Source organism: Eupeodes corollae, chromosome 1, assembly GCF_945859685.1.
Source record: "Eupeodes corollae chromosome 1, idEupCoro1.1, whole genome shotgun sequence".
Lineage (NCBI taxonomy): Eukaryota > Metazoa > Arthropoda > Insecta > Diptera > Syrphidae > Eupeodes > Eupeodes corollae.
In genome coordinates this window covers 286,303,719-286,324,171 of record NC_079147.1, presented here as the reverse complement: position 1 = coordinate 286,324,171, position 20,453 = coordinate 286,303,719, and the positions used below count along the sequence as shown (strand labels likewise).

Here is a 20,453-nt window from a genome sequence, read left to right as displayed (position 1 = left end):
CGTGGTTAAAACGTAAGTAAAGGTATTTAGTGAAAATCTTTAATTGTTAAACAACACACAAAAATGATACGCAAATGTGAAAAAAGTCAGTGTTCAATTAAAAGTCTGTTTGCCAGCTTTAACAAAGTAATAACTGTCTTATTTGATGTAACGTAATTTTCCTACTGGTTACTTGCTTCATTTTGACAGTTGACTTCCATTTATGTTCATAACAGTAATTTGACATAAATTTCAGCATCTTATTAATGTACTTATCCATTTATTTTATTCCATGAAAGTTTATCTTATCCTGCCATCATCAACCACTGAACATTTGAAGTCCATTAAAAATCTAAGGAATTCACCACACTTTTTTATAACATTCCAGTCATTTTTATTCCCCTCACTTCTGTCAGTAATTCTCTATCTCTATCTCTCTCTCTCTCACTCTCTCTCTCTCTTGTCTACCATACATTTTATCTGATTGACGTCAATGGTGGCGACATCTTGACTGCACGTCTACTGCCACGACAGGATAGTGCAGAAATTTTTCATATCGAACATAAACTATTTTTCTTATGGGGTCTCCACACTATGGTTTCTTTTTTTTATTACAATCTTTCACGTTTCAGTCTGACCATTTACAACTTCTTTGGACAAAACATAAAATGCCGCTCAGTTGCTTTTGCATTCGTTTTTTAGAAATATTTTTCTACTCATGCATGATCTAGGGTCATAAGTTAACAACACAACAACGCGGTGTTTGAGCGCGCAAAATAAAAAAAAGCTAAAGCTAACATAGCCTTTCATTACTTTTAGTTTGCATGTCTAATGGTCATAAGAAAAAACAAGTTCTAGGATTGCATAAGCGTTAAAAAGCAACTTGTCGGCTTCCATAAAAGTGAGTAAGACCAGAGCAAAGGAGGCTATAGATAGCTTAGCTATGGATGTAGACCGACTGACCGAGCGAACGACGACGACGAGTGTTAAGAAATGCAGAGTTTTGTATTTATAAATTCAAATTCCCATTCTTCAAGTCGCAAGAGTATGATGATTTAGAATTGAGATAAAAAAGTCGGTAAAATCTTTACATATCAAAGGCAGAGGCAGAGGCTACATCTAGAGGCTGGCTTGGCTAGGTAGGTTGAGATTTATAATTTGATTCGTTAAGCTATATGAGTTAAGCAGATTTTGCTTAATTGTGTGTTGAACTCGACTTCTATTGATTTTTATCTTGGATTTATGGAAATTTTGTCGTTTTGTGATTTTTATCTTATGCCAGGGACAGAGAGGAAAGGTGATTGTCAGCAGAGAGTTTTGTATAATATAGAAGTCATTAATTATTCATAATGTTTATTTAGGTATCTGGTATATATCAGTTCATCAGTATGTCTAACCTAACCTACCTACTTGAATTCTTCATTTTATGATTGAAGAAATGTTGAATTGAGGTATTAAAGATAATTATCTTGGTTATACACTTGTTTTTCTGTTATCTGAAAAACATTCTACAAAATGAATTTGAATATTTTTAAAATGCATCTTCAATTGATAATAGAAAAATCTGTCAGGCCATAAACTGTCAAATGTCATCAAATGGCAGGAACCCTGCACACAACATGTCCTTAAAACACGATGACATTTCGTTGCTTTTTGATATGTCACTACAAAACGTATGTTGTTTTTTATCTGTCAGCTCTTTTGACTTGAGCTGCCATTTTTATATTCCTTAAAACAATAAATAAATTGGGTGGTGCAACATTCCATTGAGAATAAGGGTCTACTAACTTACAATTCAATTCAATAACTTACAATACAATTATAAGAACTAAGGAAGAGTAAGAGGTCTTCTTGGAGAAACTTTTGTGGTCAAATAGAAAAAGACTCAGGAAAATTCTCTCAAAAATTCCAACAATACCCAGTGCTTTAAGGAAAGAAGCAGGCACGTGGACTCAAAAGCAGGACAATAACTTCTAGCATGAGAAGTTTTACTACCACCAGATCAGTGAATCGAGGCACTCCCCAAGGTGGGGTTCTTTCGCCTCTTTTATGGAACATGGTAGTATACGACCTACTTACATCATTAGAAGCAGAGGGTTTTAAGGTGATTGCCTATGCTGACGACGTTGCAATATCCGTATCTGGGGAGCACCCCCAAATTCTCTCGGAACTCCTACAAAATGCCTTAAATAAGCTAAGCAATGTGGATTGGACGTCAATCCACATAAAACAGAATTAATACTCTTTTTTAGAAGATATAAAATTCCTCAGATTAGCCCACCCAAGATTAGAGGAATACCATTAAGCTTTTCCGACCAAGCTAAATATTTAGGCCTCATTTTAGACAAAAAACTACTTGTAAAAAGGCCATTGGATCAAAATGGGGCTTCTCCCCAAAAATAACCCACAGGCTATACACTTCAGTAATGAGACCGATACTCATTTATGGAGCTGTCGTATGGTGGACCGCACTGGACAAGATGGTTAATCTAAATAAGCTCATCAAAGTCCAGCGGTCAGCAGGTAAACAGGAGCACTTCGCTCAATACCAACCGCAGCACTGGAAGTGCTTTTAAACCTAACACCTCTTGACATCTTTTCCAAAATGGTGGCAGCCAACTTATGTGTGAGGCTTAAAGCCACCTTTCAATGGACCAGTAACAAATACTGGACATACTACTATTCTAGACAGTTTCAGATCTATCCCAGATCGCTTAGACTATGCCACCCCAAAAATGGTATTCGGTAAAAGCTTCCATGCGTCCATTCCTGTGAAGAAGGATATGCCTATAAGACGATGCGGTACACTTCTATACAGACGGTTCAAAGACCGATCACGGAGTTGGAAGTGGTATCTTTTCCGAACAACTGAATCTCAGTCTATCCTATAGACTTCCCAATCAATGTAGTGTATTCATGGCTCAAAGAAAACGTTATATCTTGTAAGGATATACGAATCTTCTCAGACAGCCAAGCCGCTCTTAAATCTCTCGCGTCTGTCTCCACAAACTCTCAAACTGACCACGATTGTCGATCATCTCTGAATGAGATGACGGAACAGTTTAACATTCACCTCATTTGGGTGCCGGCCCACAGAGACATTCCGGGAAATTGCAATGTCGATGAGCTCGCCAAAAACAGAACACTTCTGCCTGATGTTAGACAAAAACTAGGCTAGGGGTCTACACAAATGACTTTTGTAGAAGCTGCATGGACGAGAAGGAAGAGGACCAACACCTTCTATGTACATGTCCAGCACTCTCCATTAGAAGGAATAACTTTCTCGGTAATCCCTTCTTCGATATTATCAGTGAACTGGCAACAATTGACACAAAACGTCTCTCTAACTTTATTAAAACTACGAAATGGTTTGTTTAAGTTCATTACTCTCCCATGAGTAACCTCATTAATGGTATCACAATGGACTCTTGAGGTTTACGAGCGCTAATGACATCTGGACAGCCACTCCAACCTAACATAACCTAACTTCCAATTCTTAACCATTAATGTGTGCGAGTACTGTTGTTAGGAATGGATGGGACCTACAGTTTTAACCCAAATCCGAACGACTAATATGAGAAAGCATTTTTCTTGGCAAAAATTACTCTTGCAGATTTTGTCAATTCCTCGCAAGAGGCAGTACCAGTGAAAAAAACTTTAGATGGCAGGGATCAGACAAACGACCTCTGGCATGACAGTCCAACGCACTTACCATCATGCCACGAGTACTACTTTTATATTTCTGACACTTGCAATTTTGACAATCTGCGATTAAAATGATTGTTTGCTTTAATGTATTTTGCAGTAAAAATGTCGGTACGACTTCTACTTCAACTTTTCGCCTTAATTCCGAAGAAATGTTTTAAGAGATCCCTAATTGCTTATTTCCCTTTGGTATGCATTTTTGAATACTTTTCTATTTTTATTGCAAAAAAACAATAAATAAATAAAATACATAAAACATACATACATAAATCAATAAATCAATAAACCCACGAACAAAATTCATTTCATCCAAGAATTTTGCATAATGTTAAATTTTTGCCATAAAATCATTTTACACCATTTTGACAGCTGTCATGAACTTTTTACAAAAACACAATTTTAATTTCTTTCTAACGTAAACATCATTAATTGTATATACACAATCTCTGCTGCAATCTACATTTTATATAAATATAACTTCAGAAATAAAACAGAATCAGAACAATTCAAATTTAAACAGAAATTTTTGTGTGCGAACAATAAATTCCTGTACAACAATAGAAACAAACACAAATTTTGCTATAAAAATAAACCAACATCAACCATGAATCCAGCGCGAGTTTATTTATTATTTAAGAACTTTTACAATTTTGACACTTTAATTAACATTGTGCAGTCTCGAAGGAAGCTAGGTAAGAAAATTTAATTTCTTCTCATTTTCTTTTTATACCCTATTGTGTCATAAAAACAAAAGAAAGAGGCAACTATATATATACTCGTATACGTATTTTCTTAAGTGTCAGAAAACTGTGTCATCATCATGAAGCACAAGCACACACAATTAAGACCGATTGACTTGAAAAAATAAGAAACTCTTTAGTCTTTATGGAAATTCAAAGAAAATTGCCATAGAAAAATAAAACAAAAACAATAAAAGTAAAAGGAAAAGAAGAAATAAAATTGAATGAAGGAAAAACCCATATATGTACGAAGACGACGACGACAACGTATAGAATTAAAAGGAGAATTTCCTTCACTTCACCTTGAATTACAATTAAAAGAATTTATTCACCACGCACATGACATGCAGATGGGCCTATTTGCACAATCACCGCATTTGTATTCGCCACATATATCACATATAGGTTGCGGTTTACCTACACTGCATGTGCACGTGCGAATGGTAATGCAGTTCGCTGTCTTCTTCCATGCTACACACGCTCTCCAGAATCCAGAAGCAGTAAAGTACTTGAAAATGAAGCACTTTGCTTCTTCACACTTTTCCAATCTTCACCGCCAGGTTGTGCTAGTGCTATGTGTGCATGGGGACTGGGGAGCATGGGCAGGGCTTGGGTTATTAGGTTGGTGTGGTATACAGGAACGTCAATGGGCATTAAGGTGAATATATAGCTCTAGGTTGGTAGGTTTGCCATGTCAGTGCACACAGTACAAAACGGATGAATGACTTACATTTTTGCCTTGCCATTGCCAAGCACGATAGAGCACCCAACAGAGCTACAATCAAGCACACGATTATGCTGCAAATGCGAACTAGAGAAACATTCTACCAGCAGCGAAGAGGCAATAAAAAAGGAAACCAACAAAAATAAGGATACGAAATTTAGGAAAACAAATATTTTTCCAGACTTGTGCGGATAAAATTGCAAAAACACACAAACAGCTAGCCACGTCTCTTGCCAAGCTGAATCTCATCTTCCACTATTTCTACGAGACGTTTACGTCGTTGTCGTATTCGTAGTCGCCGCCATCTCCGTGTCGTTTCCGTCTCCGTCGCCTTAGACGTTTTAAACGTCATCTTCCTTGTCGTCGTTTCCATAACTCATCCACAAGCAATAAAACGAAACTTTTTCATCAGACTCATTCCGCAAACGTATTAATTGAGGTTTTCGAGTGAAATGAAAATGAATGAATTTGCGAGTAGTTGTGCCGAGTTGGGAATCGTGTATTGTGTTGTGTTTGTCTGTTTGTTGTTTTGTGTCTTTTGTTTGTTCCTTTTTATTTTCGATGCATGAATTGAACATGATGCAAAATTTATTATTCTCTGATGATGATCATGATACAAAAACAACAACAATTGTATTTGATATTGTTGTTTTTATCAGTCTTTAATTTTTTTTAATTGAATAAAAGAGCCGAAAATTACTCTGATGAAGTTGAATGTTTTTTAATCAAATATAAAGGGCAAAGTTTGTGAAATTAATAATGAACTTTGTAGACCAATAACCGTGCACTCTACTCACCACACACAGGTTCAAGTTTTATAATGGCTTAAAAATTGTTTTTCGCTTTTGTTTTTGGAAAAAGTTTACTAAACGATTTTTAATGGGATTTAATTGGATTTTATGATTTGATTAAATAAAGGAGTAACATACAAATCAGAGAGAGTTAGAGAAATTTTGATAGTTGTTAAATTTTTGATAGGAAATATACATTTACTGTCACAATTGAACACATATCCTGTCAGATTTCAAACAATATAGATTGATTTTTAAGAAAAGTAGAGGAGAAGGAAGACATTTTCCAAAATACCACAACACCAAAAGTACTATCGATATTCTTCTATCAAACAGATGACGACCAGTAGCGACACCTATAACGCCTTCAAGGAATTAAGTATGAGGGAAACTCACCACTGCCATCACTAGCACAAATGTCAATGTGCTAATATTTTATGTTCCATTAGAGTTCCTAAAATTGTATGTAGTCACTTATTTAGTTTTTTTTCATATTGGTAACATTGGCATTTAGTAAAAGTACAATTTTGATAATTGTTAAATTTTTGATCGGAAATATACATTTACTGTCAAAATTGAACACACGACCTTCCTGTCACTTTTCAAACAATATAGATTGATTATTCAGAAAAGTAGAGGAGAAGGGAGAAATTTGAAAACATTATTAAAAGTGAAACATTATAAAAAAAATACTATTGATATCATTCTATCAAAGAGAGGACGACCAGCAGCGACACCTATAACGCCTTCAATGAATTAAGAATGAAGGAAACTCACCACTGCCATCACCAGCATAGCTGTCAATGTACTAATATTTCATGTTCCATTGGAGTACTTAAGATTTAATGCAGAGTCATTTATTTCGTTTTTTCATATTAGTAACATTGGCATTTAGTAGAAGTACGATTTTGATAATTGTTAAATTTTTGATCGGAAATATACATTTACTGTCAAAATTAAACACATCCTGTCAGATTTCAAACAATATAGATTGATTTTTAAGAAAAGTAGAGGAGAAGGAAGACATTTTCCAAAATACCACAGTACCAAAAGTACTATCAATATCATTCTATCAAACAGATTACGACCAGCAGCGACACCTATAACGCTTTTAAGGAATTAAGAATGAAGGAAACTCACCACTGCCATCACCAGCATAACTGTCAATGAACTAATATTTCATGTTCCATTAGAGTACTTAAGATTTAATGCAGTCATTTATTTCGTTTTTTCATATTGGTAACACTGGCATTTAGTAAAAGAACAATTTTGATAATTGTTAAATTTTTGATCGGAAATATACATTTACTGTCAAAATTGAACACACGTCCTTCCTGTCAGATTTCAAACAACATAGATTGATTTTTCAGAAAAGTAGAGGAGTAGGTGAAATTTCCTAAAATACTACAGGATTACAAGTGAAACATTATAAAAAAAATACTATCGATATCATTCTATAAAAAAAGGAAGACTAGCAGTGACACCTATACCGCCTTTAAGAAATTAAGAATGAGGGAAACTTACCACTGCCATCACCAGCACAACTGTCAATGTTTTTATATTTCATGTTCCATTAGGGCACTTATGCAGTTATTAATTTAGTTTTTTCATATTGATAACATCGGCATTTGTTACCTGTCAAACTGAGCTCTCATTTGAAGTTTGCCATTTACGATCATGAACAGCTTAACAATCAAACAACGAGTTGGAATTATAAAATAAATAAAAGTGTTGTAGGGCCTTTGCATTATCGAAACTTACGCACATTCTAAAATATTACTGCCGCAAGTGCTGACGATCTGTGTTTATCGTTTTGGTGACGTGAATTGGCCATCAAGATCAAAAGATGGTTTTAAGGCAAATAATAACTGCACTCTAAAAGCATTAGCATTGATTATTTCTCCAAGTATAACCGAGATACCGCCCAAAATGTGTGAAAAACTGATTACAAATTATATTATGACATTGTTCTTTTACACTTAATAGAAAAATCCAAACTTTGTAATGGAATATCCATCAAAAATATATCGATGGGTGTTTGAATTGAACTTAACTTTCGGAACTAACTAACAAACTTGTATATACAATTCCCAATGTGAAATATACATTACAAAAAGATTCAAGAGCTCGAATTAAAATACGATTGGATAATCGATCAAGCTTTTTCACCATATAAATTTCGAGCTCGGATTGGAGTTGAGTTGAAATTAAGTTAAAATGACATTTGACGGCTTGTGTCATTGTATTCATTTAATCAAAAATATCGATCAAGCTTTTTCGCCATATAAGTTTCGAGCTCGGATTGGAGTTGAGTTGAAATTAAGTTAAAATGACATTTGACAGCTTGTGTCATTGTATTCATTTAAATACAAATACATAATGAATAGCCATACCAAGAGTGTTGTTAAGAAACTAAATCTTTTAAGTAGACTACACTTATATTAATCGAAAGATCTGGAGATATCTGTCAAACCATCTATTTGTTGTACTACGATTGACTCGAGTCAAGCTCATATCAACTTCACACCCCATCTTTGCAAACTCAGCCTCAATACTCACAAAAGCCCCATTTACATCACGCAGAGTTCTCCCGATTATGTCAATGTCATCAGCATATGCTAGTAATAGTGTTGACGTGTGTCTAATGGAAAATACACACATCAAATTCAAAAGTTTCAAATCCAAAAGACATGCACTATACCTAGCGCACTTGATGCATCAAAAAGTGTTTTTTATTTTCTGATATTTAGAATATGATATTGATCCTTACATTTTGATTGAAAACATTGGTTTCATTGACAGTAAATCTGATAACTCCTAACATTTTTTCAAAAGCATGAAAAAACTCAATCAGTTGACTTTTACCACTTAAGCATTTCTTCCACAGTTAAATATTGATTCAAAAGATTTCCAAGAACCAGCAAAGATGTTTTTGTCTATTTTAAAATTGTACATCAAATGAACCGCTTCAGACTATATTTGATTTCAAAAATTCTCTTTTATCCAAATGACTTAAAAGCTTTCAACATATGTTTGACATGAAATAATTTAAAGATGTGTCAAAATAGAATTCAATATCTATCCCAAAACTTGCAGTAAATTCTATGTGAAACACAACCATTTACATAAAATGTAAAATGTTTGCACTCATTGCTCCGCAGCCATTGCCTTTATTTCACAAGTAAACTTCCTGCAACATGACATCAGATCCATCTGTCAAAGTAAATCATTCAAATTATATTGAAGCAGTAACAGAAACACACATCACATCAAATACATATATTTTACAGACTTAAACATCAAAGTTTGTTTCAATATTTAATATTCATACATTCATGGAAAACCATCCACGAAAAGCAAAGCAAAATGTACATCCTACAAAGATCCTTGTACCTTGTACTATCAAAAACGACCTACCTACGTTGATATTAAAATTGAAATTGAAATTGAAAATTCTCTATAAAACCGTAGTACAACCGGCAACCACTAGGGGGGCATACCATATGCCATCTATACCTGGTTTTCTACTTAATTCGATGATATAAAACGATACATAATAAATTATTTTTCCTAACCGCACAATTTTTGTTTTTCTTTTTTAGAAATTTACTCGAATATAAAAAAGGTAATAAAGAATTTTGAAAAATTAAATTTAATAACCTGTGTGTTTTATTGCTAGGTTAATTCATGGTAGAACACACCCTCTTCTTGGTTAGACCGGCAAACCATCTGATGCATTCAATTATGTTATAAACTTCCGGTCTGTTGTGCTATTGAAATTAAATTTGTAAGTGGTTAATAGAGAAATCCACCATAATTGAATTTTTAATTTGTATTTCAAGAAAAACCCAAAATTAATAAAATATATGCACCTCTCTAATTCTGTCCAATTCATCAACATGCTCTTCACTTTGCATTCAATTAGGTTTTTCAAAAGTACAGTATCCATCAAATTAATACCCAATTCGTGTCCAAATATTATTATTTTAGTCCATTAAAGTGATTATTTCTGTAAGCCTTTATATCCCATGTCATTCATTTATCTGCCATGAATAAGCATTTAACTAATATACTGCTCAGAAAAAAAAAGATCTGCAGATTTGGGCAGATAAATGATTTATTTATTGGGACACGTTCGCTCACATTGCCTGGTGATGTCTTACATAAATTATTTAAAGAAATATATTAAATTTTCTAAGAAATTAACTACTTTTGATGGGGTACCACAAGGAACCCACATGAGTACTTCCCTTTTTAATATTCTTTGGTTTATGTTTAAATTGAATAAGACATTTAATAAAATGTGTAAATGGTCACGTTCTTAATGTAAATGTAAAGAAAATATCCTAATAAAAATGCTTCAATTGTATTTACTGTCAAATAGACAAATTAAGTACAAGTTCTAAGTGAAAAGAGGCTTTGGAAATTATTTTTGGAACAGGTCATGGATCAGGTAGAGTATTGATTGCTCTGGATATACTTTTTTGCCCATAGGTCAAAATAAAAAAGTAAAACACGTTATCTGTCAGATGTCAGATAAGAACAGTGCTGACACACTTAAGAAGAATATTTTTTTTGAGAAATACTTCTTCAATGACTAAGGGCGAAAATAATATCATTCAAGCGGCCATCTCAAGAAGTTACGCTGCAAGCTACGAACTGCGAATTGCGAAATGTTGATGTTCGAATATTTTGACTTTCCTTCACATGAGCTTTATTTCTATTCGCAGACAGCGACGAATTGTCAATTTTTAATTACCCTTTTTAATAAACGAAATAAGATAGATATAATTTTGAGGTTAAGTTGAGCGCGAACAATTTATTCGTTGCAGTGTGGATGGTATGTGGAACGCGAATAGAGCTTGCCAGTTCGTAGCAAACGCACTGCAATTCGTTACTTCCAAATAGTTTTTACAAAATTGTCTTATTATAGTGAACAAAATGCAAGTTTTACTATCCAAATAAAAGTGTCAATTGGTTTCTTATAATTAAAATGTGTTTTTGTTTGAAATTGACTTTTTGAAATGTATAAAATCACGTTTGTTCGTCCATTCGATTATTCGTTTTTCGCTCTCATGTGCAAGGCTCTTAAGATTATCCATATAAGACTTTAACTAGTAGCAGCAATGTTATGAATGAGCGTGAATAAAAAAGTCAGTAATGCTTATGACATTGACATAATCGGAAGAACTGAGCGTGATGTCAAATGGGGCTTTTGTGAGTATTAAGGCAGAGACGGCCAAAATGGGTTTATCGATTGATGAGGGCAAAACAAAGTACATGCTGCCGTCAAGAAAGGACCTACAACACCGACGTCTTGGTCAAAACGTCACCATCGACAGACATAACTTAGAGGAAGTCAAGGACTTCGTGTACCTAGGCTCCGCTGTAAGCGCAGAAAACAACACAAGCGCTGAGATCAAACGCAGAATAACTATTGCTAACCGCTGTTTCCTTGGGCTAAGAAAGCAATTGAGTGGTAAAGTCCTCTCTCGAGGGACCAAAGTGTGGCTATATAAGACCCTTATCATCCCCGTTCTGCTATACGGTTCAGAAGAAAGGACTATGACAAAAGTGGATGAAAGTACCTTGGGTCGGTTTGAGAGAAAAGTTTTTCGTGTGATCTACGGTCCCGTATGCATCGAAGGGAGTGGAGGAGAAGATGGAACGACGAGCTGTACAGTCTGTACAGTGACGTAGACTTATCCAGAAGGGTAAAAGTCCCCATCCACAGGACAGAGCAGTAGAGGAAGACGGCGGATCAGGTGGCGCACACAAGTGGAAAGTGATCTCACCCAACTTGGAGCGCGAAACTAGAGACATCTAGCTAGGGACCGAGCTAGATGGAGGAGTTTGTTGGATGAGGCCCTAGTTCACACAAAACTATAGCGCCAACTTACGTAAGTAAGTAAGTAATGCTTAAATTGTCTTCAATTTTCTTCAAAATGGCAAGAAATGTCCTTGCATGAACCAACCCTTTTTTGTCCTGGCTTAAAGAAAACATGATACCAAAATCTAATACCCATATTTTCTCATATAGCCAGGCCGCTATCAAATCTCTGGTATCTGTCTTTACAAACTCTAAAAGAGTCCATAACAGCCGATCATCTTTAATGGAGATGGCCGAACAGGTTAATATTCACCTTTGCTGGTGGCCGAGCCATAGAGACATTTCAGGTAAATGTAAGGCAGATGAACTCGCTAGGAACGGTACAGTGCAGCCCATCCTACAACGTTTGGATAATGCTGGCATACCAATCGCTACTTGTAAACTGTTACTAATGCAAGACGCTGTGAAGAAGGCAAACACCAGATGAAACAACATCACCACGCATCAGTCCACTGAAAAAATCTAGCCTACTCTAGATTTAAATCGATCAAGGTGCTTGCCATATCTTAGCAGATAGCATATAAGCTCGATAATCGGTGTCATAACCGGACACTGTCTAATAGGAAAGCATGCAACGCGGCTAGTCGTATTTTCAAATGACTTTCACAAGCTGTAATGATGAGGAAGAGGAGGAAACAGTTCTTAACCTTCTGTGTATATTTCCTGCTCTAGCTAAAAAACGCAAGAATTACCTAGGAGAATTCTTCTGTAACAATCTAAAGGGACTCAAACTGGTTTAATTGAGCTTTGAAAACAGCCTCAAGATTCATGTGATACTACAATGGGCTATTAAAGTGGTCTTAGTGTGTCCTAATTCATCACAGGCAGCCACATTAACCTAACCCTAACTAAATCATCACTTTTGTAATAAGGTTAAATAATTTGTATTTCGGTTATTAACTTTCAAAAAGTATTTTGGCACTTTAAATGACAGTTCAGTTTGACAGATGTCAAATTCAAGCTCTGAAAAATGCGTTAAAGGAAACATATTAGAAATGTCACTTTTAGTTGGTTCACTGTGGCATATGTATATACATAAAAAAAAACATAAAGATTATGATTTTAAAAAACTGACATAAAATTGTAAGAAATAAGTTAAATCCGCATTTTTACATTAATGTCATTTCTCTTAAGGTTCTTAATTGTACACAAAACCATTTTTATTATTATTACATACTTAATTTGTTTTGAGTAGTGTAATTTTTGTATGATCAAGTCTAATGGTGTCCCATATGTTTGTGGCGTGTGGTGATGGCGGCAGCTCGATCGTCGTCGTCGGCGACATCGACATGGCTTGAAGCGGCCGGCGGCGTGACTTGTCGTTGTATTCCTTAAGCTTGCCGTTTTAATGTTTTGAGTTTTTTTTCTTTTTTTGCGCACGCCCGTGTTGCTTGTTCTATATCTATTATGATGGAGAGACTCCACACTTTTATCGTGCTGTGGATATGACGGCTTGGCGACGACAACGTCAACGACGACGGCAAAAAATGACACAAGGCGACTTTCAGCGCGGCGGCGGCGTAGTGACTATGACCACCACCGCTGTTGTTGCTGTCGCTGCAGTGCACAGTGTTGGCGGCGGCGTTTTTCTATTTGAAATTAAAAACTCAAACAATTTGTTTCGCGAGCCGCCCGATGACATTCATTTTTTATTTGCTTTTTATTTTGTATGCCCCCAATCCCGCAAAGTGAGTTAAGTGTATTAAAAAAGTGCTCGAGGTAGGGTTGGGACCGTAAATTTTATTTACTCATAAATGTTTTGTTTAACTTATTTTCTGTTGTTGTAGTTCGCTTTGCTGCCGCTGCGTTGTGCTGCAGGGACATATTTAATAATATTGACAAGAAGCAATAGGTTTGCCCACTGCATTGGATTGGATTGGACAGCGGTGACAGTGGATAGAGAGTGAACGTGGACAATCGCTCAGGTCTCAGGAATGTCTCCATAAAAAGTGGGGTTTGTTTTGATTTTGATTTTGTTTTTTTTTTAATTCGATTGACAAATACTTGAGATTTTAAGTGTTTCACTAGATGAATTACTGGAGTAAATTGATGTGTCAACGGATTGTGTTTGTTTGAGATATTAGTTGATTTTTGTGTTTGATATTTTCTTGGCAAATTGATAATGATCAAATCACGTTTTGAACTTTTTATAATGTAGAAAATTCTTTAAACTGGTTTATTGAATTAAATATTATATTTATTTTCATGCGTCAAAACTATGGTGAAGCCAGCGCGGTGGCGCGGCGGGCGGCAAGGGCGGCGGTATATACGCTTTTCTGAGAAGTGTTATAGAATGTTTTACAAAGTTGTATGTGGAATTTATCATTTATGGTTGATCAATTTTGTGGAATTTTTATACGATATTACACTACTTTTGAGATTTTGTTAAATATGTTCTATCTTTTAATATGGATTAAGTCAAGGCTTTTATAGACAGAGTAATTACATTTAGGTGTTTTTAAATTCCTCGGTTGGAAAATATGGCAAAACAAGATAAAAATAAGTTACATAGATATGAATGATGTTATTGCACTGAAATTGATATTGAACAATTGTGGTTCAATAATTGGAATTACTAACAAGCTTTGAGAATGCCACTTTAATGCCTTAAATTTTTTTAAAAGAAAAAAAAAAAACAGAAAAAATTCCTAAAGTGAAGCAAAACAACAAAACTTCGCAATAATTTCTTGTTAAAAAAATTAATGAAAAATGAATCCACAAATGGTATCTTGAAGATATTTTCTGAAAATAAAATGAAGTTACGAAATGTCGCAATTTTTAATAATAGTTAAATAAACAGACAAAACTGAAATGAGCTTACCCAGAAGAGAGAATATTTGTATGTCTTAGTTTTATATTTTCATGAATATTTACCTGAAAAGAAAAACAAAGGGAAAATTAATATTGTTTTCAAATATATTTAAATTAAGTTAGTTCTAAAATGTATACTAAAAACAAATTTTGAACAAAAATAAGAAATGAACAAATTTGCAATTGTTTTTTTTGACAGCTTGTAGCAATTGAACTTAAATCTTTTGAATATGTGATAAACTCTTAAAAAGTATTTTTCTTTCTTTCATAAAGAATCTTTCTGGAGACCCTAACACATAAATTTACAGTTGTCACTTTTGAAACTGTCATCTTTTGAAGTTTTTGACAGCTTGTAGCAATTGAACTTAAATCTTCTGAATATGTGATTAACTATCCACAAGTATTTTTGTTTCTGTCATAAAGAAACTTTTTGGAGACCCTTACACATAAATTGACAGTTGTCACTTTTGAAGCTTTCATCTTTTGATATTTTTGATTATTTGTAGCAATAGAACTTAAATCTTCTGAATATGTGATTAACTCTCCCTAAGAATTTTTCTTTCGCAAACACACAAACTGACAGTTGTCACTTTTGAAGCCGTCATCTTTTGATGTTTTTGACTGCTTGTAGCAATTGAACTTAAATCTTCTGAATATGTGATTAACTCGCCACAAGTATTTTTCTTTCTGTCTAAAGAACCTTTCTGGAGACCCAAACACACAAAATGACAGTCGTCACTTTTGAAGCTGTCATCTTTTTATATTTTTGACTGCTAGTAGCAATGGAACTTAAATCTTTTGAATATGTAATTAACTCTCCACAAGCATCCAAACACACAAATTGACAGTTGTCACTTTTGAAACTATGATCTTTGACATTTTTGAGAGCTTGTAGCAATTGAACTTAAATTTTCTGAATATGTGATTAACTCTCCACAAGTATTTTTCTTTCTGTCATTAAAAACCTTTCTGGAGACCCAAACACACAAATTGTTAGTTGTCACTTTTGAAGCTGTCATCATTTGATATTTTTGACTGGTTGTAGCAATTAAACTTAAATCTTCTGAATATGTGATTAACTCTATATAAGTATTTTATTTTCTGTCATAAAAAACCTTTCTGGAGACTCAAAACACACAAATTTCTAGTTGTCACTTTTGAAGCTGTAATCTTTTGATATTTTTGACTGCTTGTACCAATTGAAGTTAAATCTTTTGAATATGTGATTAACTCTCCACAAGTACTTTTCCCAACACAAATTGACAGTTGTCACTTTTGAAGCCGTCATCTTTTGACATTTTTGACAGCTTGTAGTAATTGAACTTAAATCTTCTGAATATGTGATAAACTCTTCACAAGAACCCAAACACACAAATCATCTTTTGACATTTAGCAAGAAAAACTACACAATTGGGATATTTTATATTTTAAAGATCTTAGATATTTCCGTATTCTCACGAAAATAAACAGAATTTCTTACTTTTGGTGTCAGAATACTGAGAACATTGCATATTTGCATAATAAAAAAAGAATTTCTTCCTGAAATAAAATGCTGTTTTAATTTCGTGATGGGAATGAATGATGAATTTCGTTTATATTTCATTATCCTGTTTTGTCAATTCAATTGAGAAAATTTTCGGAAATCTTGAAAATATATACTGGAATACACTTTTCAAAACCGATTAAATTTTGTTTAACTTCACTACAACTATGGTTTATTTAGTTCGCAAAGAGGGGGATGACAATTGGTCATCGATTTGCAGTCCTTTAAAATCTTAAACTTGTAGGATTGGAAGTGGAACTGTTAAAATATTTCACAATCGATTCAAGACCTTAAAGATGGAATACGATTTGTATTATATAAAAATGAAACCTTAAATGTGTTTTCAAATAATTTTCCAAATCTAATCATTTTTGTTCTAATTGTACTTTTTAAAGCCAGATTTTTGTTCATAAAATTAGGTAAAAACATGAATTTTATGAATTAAACGAACAAACCTTATTAAGTCACTGAAAAATTTAAAACTGAAATTGCAGATATCTACAATTCTATGTACATGCAAAGTAAAAGTTAAAGTTTGTACGTTGTTGAACTGGTCAAAAAGTTGTCCCAATTTTGACAGGTCATACTTTTAAAAAATGACAGATGATGCAATTGAGTTCAAACAAAGCCTAAATTGATTTTTCACAATATCATCTCCGTGTTATTTTTGAAGCGATAATATTAACGTTAGTTCACAAATGACATAATGCTAACCAACCAATAGAAAATTTTGTTACTATTATTTCGTGAATGACACTTCGCTCGCCATACTTCTGCAAAAAGTGAACGAACAGATCTTTAAGTTTGTTGATTATATAAAAAATAAAAAACAAAACAAGTGAAAATATAATAAATCCCATTCACTCTTTCATAATGCTGATGCAAAGTTCGTAAATCAATTAAAAAACTTAATCAGATAAAACTTAAAAAATTGAAAGAAGGAAAAACAAAGACACAACTAAAAACTAAAAACTAAAACTCTTAACGAACGAAGGAAAAAATTTAAAAAAAAGTAAAAACAAAACTGCCATTGCCATTTCAAATATAATTACTCACAATAAGTCCGATGTAATGATGTTGATAGAACCAGTTAATTGACATTCGGACAACGTCTAACACGTTCACATCATTAATTTTGCAGCGCCACTCGACACTTTGTTTTAATTTACTTTTCCCCTATCAAATGTCATTTATCTCTTAATATATATGTATGTATATTCGACACAAAGGCACAAAAGCACCCACCATACTCATGATGATGATGACGACAACTAACGACAACGACGACGAATGAGATGAAAAAGCAGTGCAAAAATCCGTCAAATAAATTATAAAGTATAAATCGAATGCAAAAAATGAAAATAGAATATATAGAAATAGAAATGAAGAATTTTCGTTTGACACAACAACTGTCATAGACATTTTTAGATTTTAGAAATAAACAATTGACATCAATTCAATACTAATAATATTCCTCTTCAGATACCATTTTCCCCTGTCAAATGTCACCCAGTCACCCATAGTATTATCTCTCCACTCTCCTACCATACCGACAACGACCTGTCAACAAAGGAATATCATTTACATGCATACCACTTCTTTTTTTTTTGTTAGCTTTGCTTGCTTTTGGGAGCGCGTAGGTTGTTATTTAATAATGGCTGCCATTAGAAATGCCTATACGCTTTAGAAATGACATATAGGCAGGGGTGCCAAAATTCAACATCGACATGAATTGACACAAAAATCAATAATAATCCAAACAGACCTCGTGCTTTTTATATTCAACTCACGTTGACTTTTAAATCCTAAATGCGAGCTGATGGGGGAATGATATTTGGTGTACGAATATAATATAAAAACGACTGTTTCTGACGGGACGTTGACAGAAAATCCTTTTTGTCTCCAATGATTCAACGCAAGTAAAAAACAACAACATCAACCAACAGAAAAAACATTAATATTACGTAAAATTTCCGAAATCGGAATTTTTAATGAAATTATTTTTGTATCGTTGATAGAAGGTATACATAGATTATACGTACTCGTATATCGAAATTCTGATGTACTGCAGAAGCAGGAACCATCCGATAAAAGCACAGAGATCCATCCCCAGACAAAGAGTCTCTCTTTTACTCTGTGTGATATTCAATATATTGTAGAAAATGTAATTAAATTAAAATTGATTTCAGAAATCATTTTGTTTTTTTTTTTTTGCTTTTTTATCATCTTTTTTGTAATCGGGAAATGAATATGGAAATTGAATTGCTAATGGGCGGTTACGTAGACGTCACGTCATATGGAACACACCTCCTATCGGTGCTCCGTTGTAACAGAAAAAGAAACAGCAACAGCAGGAAGTCATGTACACGTGGTATGGTGAGTTGTCAATATATGTGACGTTTAATTAACATTGCGAATAAAAGTTTATCCTTTGACAGTTGCCGTAACCGTAACGTATAGAGTCAGAGAGTGTATAGTACTTATGTTGCCGCTTTGGAAGCCATCAGCAGAGGTCACTATTGATTGCTGTAGAAATGTCAAAGTAGAAAAGAGTAACGAGAACTTATTTTTTCACTTTGAACAAGAGGATTCCTGGATGATGATGGTGTAAATTTTCAGTTGCAGTTTTGTTTTGTCACTTTTATGTAGATATTTTTTGGAAATTTAATGAAGCTGTTAGGCTTTGAATATGACTTTTTCCTTTGATCCTTAAGCATTTTTAATCATTTTCAAAAATAAAAAGTAAAGACAACATAGAGTTTGAATGTGTTGAGTTAAATTGCAACCAGATGGGGCTGTTTTTGAATCATTCATTTCTTTATTTTTGTTTAGTTTGAGTTCCAAATTCTATTTGACACATTATACACATGCACCCTAATAGTTGTTGCAGTTTGTCATTCTGTCAGCACACTTAATCTGATGGCGGGAACAACACTTTAAATGTCAAAAATACACTTTTGCTCATTATATTTAATTGCTTTTAGGTGAGTATGATGTATGAATATACATATAAGAGAACATTCGTGATAATAACACAAACAGCATATTATACTCGTGTACATATATAAATGGAAGGCCTTATGGAGTGCCAGTCTTTCCTTTAGCCCCAACTCTTTTTGTTGATTTTGCATGTTCAAATCAAGAATCATAGTAATCATCGTATTCGTATCCTCTGTTCAGTGCCTTGTTCCTTTACTGAAGTGGTGTTCTTGCACTACAATTGCATTCATCTTTTACTGTTAATTCAGGAACACTCCTCCTCATCAAGTGTTTCCTTCTGGTTAGAGTGAAATATAGAGATGTTTCAGGGATGCAAAGAGTGCGTTCCTAACGTTGCCTCGTTGCCTACTTGTATATTCTCTAGACTTAATTCAAAATATACGATTGTTTATTTTTGAATGAGGCACAATTATTATGGGTAGATACATTCTCGAAAATGCACGTTGAGAGTCCATATTTTGAGTGTTCTGCAGTAGATATGCGCTATGCACTAGAATTGGCCTAGGAGGTGTTTTTAAAAATAGACAAGACTCTTGCCTTGTGTTTTTGTTTACGCATTTCATAGTTTTCTATGAGTCGGCTGGTAAGGTTTTTATGTAGCTTACTGTAGGTTGATGTCGTATCGTGTCACTCTTTGGAATGAGTAGTTTTGATCGTGGAGAAACTATGAGTATTTATTTAGATTTTTTGAATATTTGAAAGATTTCGTTTTGAATGTGCTAGAAGAATGGCAAACCGTCAGGACAACGTATATCAAGTTCTTAAAGCAGTTGGCAGCATTGTTTAAAGTGATAGTATATTTGACAGCTGATCATTAATAAACAAATGTTCAAATCATAACTAATATTCAATAAAGAAGCTGAAAAGCGATTTTCTAAATTTTTTCCATGTGTCAAAATTGTTGATGTTATTTGCATTTTAAAAATAAAAGTAGCCCTCCAAAAAAGAAACTTTTTTTGATTTGTATGTTTAAGCGTTGGGCGCCATTTAAGATATTATTGCTAGTTTTATTAGCTTTTTTACTTATTAAGCAAACTATTTATAATTTTTTAATAACAAACATATGCTCTTTTTAATGCAAATGCAAAACAGTGTAAAATCTTCCTTCTTAAAAATTGATATAAAGAAGTTGTTAAAGTGTTGGGCGCCATTTAATGTTTTACTTGCATATCTTAGCTTTTTTGAACACACTTTAACATATTTTTTAATATCAAACAACAGCGCTTGTTAGGGCAAATGACAAAACAGAAAAAAATCATCCTTCTTTATT

The 20,453-nt window shown here is 33.8% G+C and overlaps 1 protein-coding gene and 1 long non-coding RNA gene across 2 annotated transcripts in view; one reads left to right on the top strand and one right to left on the bottom strand.

The window, feature by feature from the left end:
- LOC129939010 (protein naked cuticle) overlaps positions 1 to 20,453 on the bottom strand; it is a 120,251-nt gene that overhangs the window by 48,344 nt on the left and 51,454 nt on the right. The window lies entirely within an intron of this gene.
- On the top strand, positions 12,916 to 18,941 carry LOC129939011 (uncharacterized). The gene is made up of 4 exons (XR_008780499.1): positions 12,916 to 13,548; positions 13,617 to 13,783; positions 18,468 to 18,559; positions 18,622 to 18,941. It is a non-coding gene; the product is annotated as an uncharacterized LOC129939011 (long non-coding RNA).